The sequence below is a fragment of the Jaculus jaculus genome, chromosome 4 (assembly GCF_020740685.1).
Source record: "Jaculus jaculus isolate mJacJac1 chromosome 4, mJacJac1.mat.Y.cur, whole genome shotgun sequence".
Classification (NCBI taxonomy): Eukaryota; Metazoa; Chordata; class Mammalia; order Rodentia; family Dipodidae; genus Jaculus; species Jaculus jaculus.
Window position 1 is genome coordinate 96,404,416 of NC_059105.1, and position 8,320 is coordinate 96,412,735.

Here is an 8,320-nt window from a genome sequence, read left to right on the forward strand (position 1 = left end):
GTCTATGCCACCTCAGTTGCTATGGCACCATGGGTGCTCTGGCTCAGGACATAATCTTGATGTCCCCATGGACTTATTTTTGTCACACATATAACTGAGACCTTACATCATGTGTCTTCCAAGCCTTAAAACAAAATTACCACAATATGTAATTTCGCTTCTTTCTCTATTTTTTCTCTGTTACTAAAGCTTTAACAAAATGCAAATCTTGAACTTCTGTGAGATTTTTTTAAAGGGAGATGTAGAGAGAGCTAAATTTTATATAAACAGGTCATCTTAATTTGTTACATGATATGATAAGTGCATTGGATTTAGCATTTCTGAGCTTATAGTCCAAGTTTAAATACTTCAAGTTTAAAGGATCATTTGGAACAAAAGAATTTGACCAGGTATACTGGCTCATAACTTCATCAGGTGCCTTAGGGGATTATGAGAGTGACAGGATCCTCCTGATTGTAATGGTTGTATAACTTGGAAAGAGGAGACAACTGAACTAGGAGTTAAAGGCCAGCCTGCTTCAAGGCAGAAATGATAAAATTCCGCTTTAGCTTCTCCTTATAAAATCATTTCCAGCTGTGTTAAATTTATTGGTAAGGATTACATTTGGGCAATTATCATGTTTTACCTGTACTCATACTTTTAAAAAATATTTTATTATTTATTTATTATTTGACACAGAAAGACCAGGGGAGAGAGAATGAGCATGCTAGGGCTTCAAGCCGCTATAAACGAACTCCAGATGTGTGTGCCCCTTGTGCATCTGGCTAACATAGGTCCCGGAGAATAGAACCTGGGTCCTTTGGCTTTGCAGGCAAATGCCTTAATCGCTAAACCATCCTTCCAGCCCTGTACTCATACCTTTTAGAAATATATTTCATAGGATTTATTGAAAAGGAATGTCCCAAATTAGTGGGTAATATAAAATCTATATGTGTATACCAGTAAATATTATAAGACAAGTCTGGTTGCCACATTTCCTTGATTGCATTTATAGAGACTTTTTGGTGACATAAATGATAAAAGGGGAAACTTTTAAAACTTTAAATATTCATGCTAAGAATGTTTAGTTCTGAATTTTTTTTGCTAAGGATGTTCCTCTGGAGATTTCCAATGATAGGATGATTAAGTCTTTGATACTAAATTATACCAATGAGTTTACCTCTCTGTCAGTTGATAATGAGATAAATAAATGACGTGTAATTTCTCTTAATAGTCCTATAAGAAAGATGGATAATAAAAGTTTTGTAGGTTATGATGAGATGAGATAGTTGAAGGATAAAATGAAAGGGAAATTTTCCAAGCTGGATATATGGAATGCTTACAAAGAAAGACTGTTCTGAGTGGTATTTGGGTAAGAAAGTAAAAGTATGTGTAAGAAGATGTGCATATGTTGAGTAAAAAAATTATAAGAGAAATCAAAAAGACCAAATTTTACCAAAATCAATTTCCTTTTATAGAAACAAAAGGATAATGATCATGATGAACAAAGATGAGGACCATGCTTACATTTAAGGATTCTTGTCTTTCTACATGCTCTTAAAGATGCTCTAAAATTTTCATATAGGGATACTTAATTATTCAGTTTAAATTAGACACAGGCAAAATTTTGCCCTGTGTTTTACAAGGTCATAAGCACAGATGTAATTTACACACTTTGTTTATTACAAATGGATAAAATTCCTGGTCATTTCAATTTTTTAAGTAAAAACAAATAGAAAAAATTCAAAATAGGAAAAGGCATTGCAGGATGCTTATAATTGGTAGACTATTATATGATATTTAAATTCATGGCAATCTGGACTCAGAGAAAAGGATTGGTACCTACTTGCTGTCACACTACAAGCAAGTTTAAGCTATGTCTCCTCCAGACCTTGGTCAGAAACAAAATAGCCAATTGTCTCTGACAAGGAAAAAGAGTGAAAAACAGCATATAACTTCGGTTCTCTTTATAGTTACTCTCTTCTGATCACCTAAATTCATCTCTGCCAGATAAAATTTCTCCACTAGACAGAAAGATTAAATGGGTAAACTAAGTCAAAGTATTTGACCATGTTACAAACTCCTTAAGTAAGACAACCATCAGGCTTGCCTAAAGCATATATCAGAGTAAAAACAGATACTACCATAGAGCCCCTCATAAAGAGAAGGATCATTGAGTTTTTAAAACACCTGGAACATAAAAGAAATCCCATCAAAGACTTAAATACATCCTGAAACATGGACCAGTGGGTATCTAAATTACAGGCTCCCACAAAGGGAAGATGAGACTGAGATCCCAGAATAAGCCCTCAGATGGGTATATAGGCTACCAAGACAAGAATAATTGTAGACCATTTCTAAACGTGGGTCTATAATTGCTTTTGGAAGACCCCATAGATCATGCTGTGGAGTCTGTATATCTGGGGCAGGGGCAGGAAGGACTCAACTCTGGGACCTGGCTGAGTAGGGTGAGCATGGATATTCTAGCTCTGACCTTCCTTGCTCCAGGAGGTACATAGACCACAGTATGCATCCTATAGACTGGGGAGAAAAATCAGGAAAATTGGGCCATGGATCCTATAAGCAAGAGATGGGAAACCCTAATTTCTTCTCCCCCAAATTCAGTTCTGGAGGGATGCCCACCTCCAACTAAAAGATGTGGAACAGGATGGGAGATAACCTGTTCTTAGATTCTTTTATTCATCTGCTATTTCTTTCAGATGGAACAGTTTGCCTCCAAGGTCAACAATACCTTAGTTAAAAACTTCATTGACTGGGGCTGGAGAGATGGCTTAGTGGCTATGAAGTTTGGGGCAAAGGCAAAGGACCCAGGTTCAATTCTCCATCACCCATATAAAGCTGGATGCACAAGGTGGTGCATATGTCTGGAGTTTGTTGGCAGTGGCTAGAGGCTCTGACATGCACATTCTCTCCCTCTCTCTCTCTCTCAAATAACTTTAAAAAAAAACCTCATAAACTAAGAAGTTTTTGGGAGTCATGAAGGGCAGCAAGATGGCGTTGGATGCAGGATGCAGGATGGTTCAGGTAGTGAAGCCACATGCTCCACTGTCAAGGTTCCCCAATGGAGGAGACAATCCTAAATGCAGTGCCTCCAAAGCTATGAGATCAGCAGGACTCCCACCCCACTCTATAATTATACAACATTCTAAAGGAAGTAAAGCACCAGATTTGCTGATGCATGAGGGTCCAGCATACACTGCAGACATAATCAAAATCTTACCTCAGAAATACAGAAGGAAACTCATCTCTCAAGAAATAGAATTTAGCCAGGTGTGGCGGTACACGCCTTTAATCCCAGCACTAGGGAGGCAGAGGTAGGAAAATTGCCTTAAATTGGAGGCCACCGTGACATTACATAGTGAATTCCAGGTCTGGGCTAGAGTGAAACCCTACCTTGGGGGAAGAAAAAAGAAAAAGAAGGAGGAGGAGGGAGAGAAGAAGAAATGGAATTTATCCAAAGTGGCAGTCCAGAATGATCATTATGGCTGTTATTTGTCATCAGACAAAAGGATTATCTTTACAATAAAGGACTTTCAAAAACACAAATGAAAAATTGTACGTGAAACAATAAACAAGTATTCTACATAAGAAAAAGGAAATATAGGACCTTTAAGTGGATACATGTATCACCTAATTTATGCAACTTGCTTAGCTTCTCCATAAGCTCACCGCATTATGTACTTTGTGCTTGTTAAAATCTGCATTTTTAAATATTAAGAAAAAACTAATTAACTAAAATGATTCTTTGATTAAAAACTTGACTCTAACAAAGACTTTAAAAGTTGTCAACAAAGAAATATGGTTAAAATGAGTAAAACATTTAAATAGAGTCAAATATGTCTACTTGATGTTATGGTCTTAACTAGTAGAGAAATTGAGTCTAGTAGCTCATGATGTTAATTTGTTCATATATTAAGGGTTATAAAAACTGGCTTTAAGGTTCTCAGTAAAGAAACTATATTCCTCCATTTGCCAAGGCTTCAATGATTAGAAAAACTGAGTCTTAATGGCTAAGGGTCACCCATTAAAAGCTCATGGAAGGGCTGGAGAGATGGCTTAGCGGTTAAGCGCTTGCCTGTGAAGCCTAAGGACCACGGTTCAAGGCTCGGTTCCCCAGGTCCCACGTTAGCCAGATGCACAAGGGGGCGCACGCATCTGGAGTTCGTTTGCAGAGGCTGGAAGCCCTGGCGTGCCCATTCTCTCTCTCTCCCTCTATCTGTCTTTCTCTCTGTGCCTGTCGCTCTCAAATAAATAAATTTAAAAAAAAAAATGCTTTTAAAAAAATGGCTTTAAGGTATAGCCAAATTAACTATGTTCCTCTGTTTATTAAGACTAACTCCTTGGGAAACTGGATCTAATGGGTAACTAAGTAAAGGTTCACTTATTAGTATTTAATTTCCTAAAATATGTTTCTTATACCACATTATGGCTTTAAAGGTAGCTCCTGTTTTACTTATACTAATCCTATCAAACAGATTTCGTTAAGTTTATCCTTTAAGTTCAGATGATTCAATTTCAGTCATTGTGTCTTTTGTCCTCCTGTTAGGTAGAAATATGTTAAGAAAGCCTGCCTACACTTTATCTATTTTAAGTCATGGTAAAACACAAAACTGGTTTATATTAATCAAAATCTCTAAAATACATCAGATTAATTGCTGTCCAAGATTAAGTTAAGTGTTTTTTCTTTCAAAACAGATTTGTCAAGGGTTATATTAAAGCTCAGCTATTTTAGTTCACCAATAACCAAGTTATGATCTATTTTTATATGTAGTCAAGTCAATTTTTATATGTAGTTTTAGTTAAGACTTTGGTTAAATGACTGTCTCATTTCTTGTATCTCAATTCATTGCTTAGAAGTCAATTAACCCTTAAGATACTTCCTGTTCCAGGATACATCCTCATGTCAAAACAATAGGCCTTATCTGGAGGGGAATAAAAATAAAGAGATCTCAAATATACTGTTCTGATTTCAGCCTTACCTGGGTAATTGGTTCCCAAAATCTAATCAAAGATGATTTCAAACACAGGTGCCAAGACTTCATCATGTCTTGCTTGTCTTCCCAACAGTTTCTAGGACAAATTAATTGGTTTAGATTTGTTAGTAGCAATATTATTTTCAGGACTGGTAACACAGTCTCCCTGTACTTTGGGCTGTTGCATATTTAAATGATAAGGCACACCTGCTTTTTAAGATTCAGCTATACTGTCACAGAACAACTGAACTTAGATGCTAGAAAGAATAATTAAGTTTTTTATGCAATGTTGTACTGAATATGTTTCACTGACCAGAAGTGCTATCTATCAACATCCTTCAAGATTGGTATAACTTCCTTTCTAAGTGTTTTAATAGCTATGTAGAATCCATAGCCAATTAGAGTCACTGGAGCAAAAAAGGCCAATATTTTGGCCCCTGCTCTCAGGTCTAAGGCCCCAGTAGATGATGGGACACTTCTAACACATTTTATACTGGCTCTCTGATAAGTCGCCTGTCTTCCAGATCAGGGAGGACATGAAAACCCAAAAACAAAAATAACTGGTGTACAATCTGCAACAGGACAGTCACAAGAGAGGAGAATCAGTCCTCCAGGTTTCCCAACACAGGGAAGGGCACTTGTTCAGCACTGTCCTAACAGATGACAACGATCCTGAGGGAGACATAGTGCTTCTCCCAAGTCTCCAGAATCTCCCATGGAGAGCCATTATTGACCTCCAATGTTATATCTTTATTAAATTTTGCCTACCTGCTTGGTCTTAAACACTTAGAGGGAAAACTATGACCAACACAAAAGGATACTTCAAGTCCAAAAATTAGACAAATAAGTCTTCTCTTCCTCTCACCATAAAATATACCTTATTTTATATCCTTCCTGTTGTTCAGTTTGTAGGTTCTACCTGTCTATACTCATAATGAAAACTCATTTCTTGTATGAGCCCAAGAATCTGCACAGGATAGTATAAGACAAATTGCCGGGTTTGTGGGCTCCTGCCTAGTATTAGCACTTTGGACTTCTGTGGTGGTTATCTTTTCTTCAGAGAGATTAATGGAACCAATTACAAATATGCATTAGCCAGGAAAAAGGTATCTTTCCTATGCTAAACCAGGTTACTAGATGGGATATTTTTTATGGACTATCAACTCTATCAGGAGCAAATAGGGACACAGAAAGAGCTCCTCAAAAGAGGAAACTGACAAGGCCCTACTAATGTATGTTGGCCACCTCTGCAATAGGAAGAACCAACATAGATATCAGGATGGTGATTTCCAAATATGGGAGACAAAAATATGGATGACTCTGACCAAAAGTCACTTAGGTCAAAAGGCTTCCTTTATGCTGGGAGTAAAATATACCAGTAATGCTGGTTATCTAGGACAGGTTCCTTCAGACTTATGTGAAACCAGTCTTACCCTACAACCATCAGAATGCTTTGCCACTGAATTACTCTGAGCAGCCCCTAATGGCATTCAGTGGCTCTGTGGTACCAACCTTTGACCCTGACTGTCCCCAGGATGGATTGGAAGGTGTCCTCTGGGATTCCCTTGCATGCAAAGGTGACCAGTAAAAACTTAGAGAACCCAACCAATTTACCAGTTTTAAAGCACTAATGGACTAGGAGTGTTCTTCAATGGTACAGTCATTTGTTTTGTCTTGGTTTTCATTCCATCTATTGGCTTACAAAATGTAATCTGGCACATAAGAACTCTCACTAAATATACTCAAAAGGCTTTAAATGGCACAGCTAAAGTAACCTCCCTTTTTAATTTGGGAGTTCAAGTGATTTTTTAAAAAAGGTATTAAACAAAATTGCATAGCTTTGGACATCTTCACAGCAGACCACATGGTACATTGCCATGATCAAGGTTAAATGTTGTATATGAATATTCCTAATAACTAAGCTAATGTCTCATCTGCTTTATATGACCTATAGGAACAGTTTCAGACCAATTCAAACACTACCCTGCCATTTAGTGAACAGCTGGGAGTGCATCTCAGGTTTTTCATGGTTCTCATTGTCTCTTGCCTAATCTGTTTTACCATAAGCAACCTAAGTCCCTCTCTGGGAAGGAGTTCCCTTGCCTAAAATTAAAGTTTAAATCTGATCCTGGAGTTCTGGTTGGTTATGCTCAGCCTTAAAATTGTTGTCATTAGCTGGGTGTGGTTGCGCACGCCTTTAATTCCAGCACTCAGGAGGCAGAAGTAGGAGGATCACCCTGAGTTGGAGGCCACCCAGAGACTCCATAATGAATTCCAGGTCAGCCTGGGCTAGAGTGAGACCCGACATCGGAAAAAAAAAAAAGTGTCATGGCTGGCCTCTTACTGAGCCAGTTCCTAGCCCAGATCAATCAGCCCTCTCTCTGGCTCACCTGAGCCTGAAGGTAAAGCTCGCCACAAGGTTTTAACTAGATGCTTGCCAGGTGGGCAAGTCCTCTTTGTTGTCTGTTCATCTATCCTGAATTTCCAGGTTCCTGTCCTGGTAATCCTCCCTTTGTTTCCTCTCAGCTGGGCTGAGACACAGGGAGATCCCTAACACCTACTCCCAAATGGGCTCTCTCCTGGCAGGAGCTCTGTGCACTTTCTTCTCTAAATCTCTTTTCATGTTTCAGGCCTATGCTCACTGCCCACATGGGCTCTCAGACCATCAGACCATGTGGATTTAGCTGTTTTCCCTTCCTTTGTTTGTGGGCCCTCCCTCTCCCTTGTATATTCTGGAATAAATTATAATAGTTAAAAATTATGCTTCTTAGTCTTGTTTTATCCCAGTTTTCTGGTAAAAAAGAGACAAAGTAGAGGTTTTGTGTTCGAGAACCTTTCTTTGAACTCCCAAAACCTCCCACAGATACATTGTATAAAAACTGTCCAGTAAGTCCAGTTGGTGAATAATGTTGGTGTCTTCTGTCTCTTGATTGCTTTCCTACTTGTATTTGGTATCAGTTAGTGACATCTCCATGTGGAAGCAGGATGATTTGTTTTTTTTTTTTTTTTTGGTTTTTTTTTTGTCCTCTCTTCTATCAGCTTCATGTATTTGCATATGGCTAAGTACTAAAGTGTATGCCTGAGTCCCTGCATTTGACTGCTAAACCACAGAGAAACAAGGGAAGGAAGGAAGGAAGAAAGGAAGGAAGGAAGGAAGGAAGGAAGGAAGGAAGGAAGGAAGGAAGGAAGGAAGGAAGGAAGGAAGGAAAGTAGGAAGGAAGGAAGGAAGGAAAGAAAGAAGGAATGATGTAAGGAAGGAAGGAAGGGAGGGAGGGAGGGAGGGAGGGAGGGAGGGAGGAAGAAGGGGGAGGGAGGGAAGGAAAGAAAAGAAATAAAGAGGTCTGGAA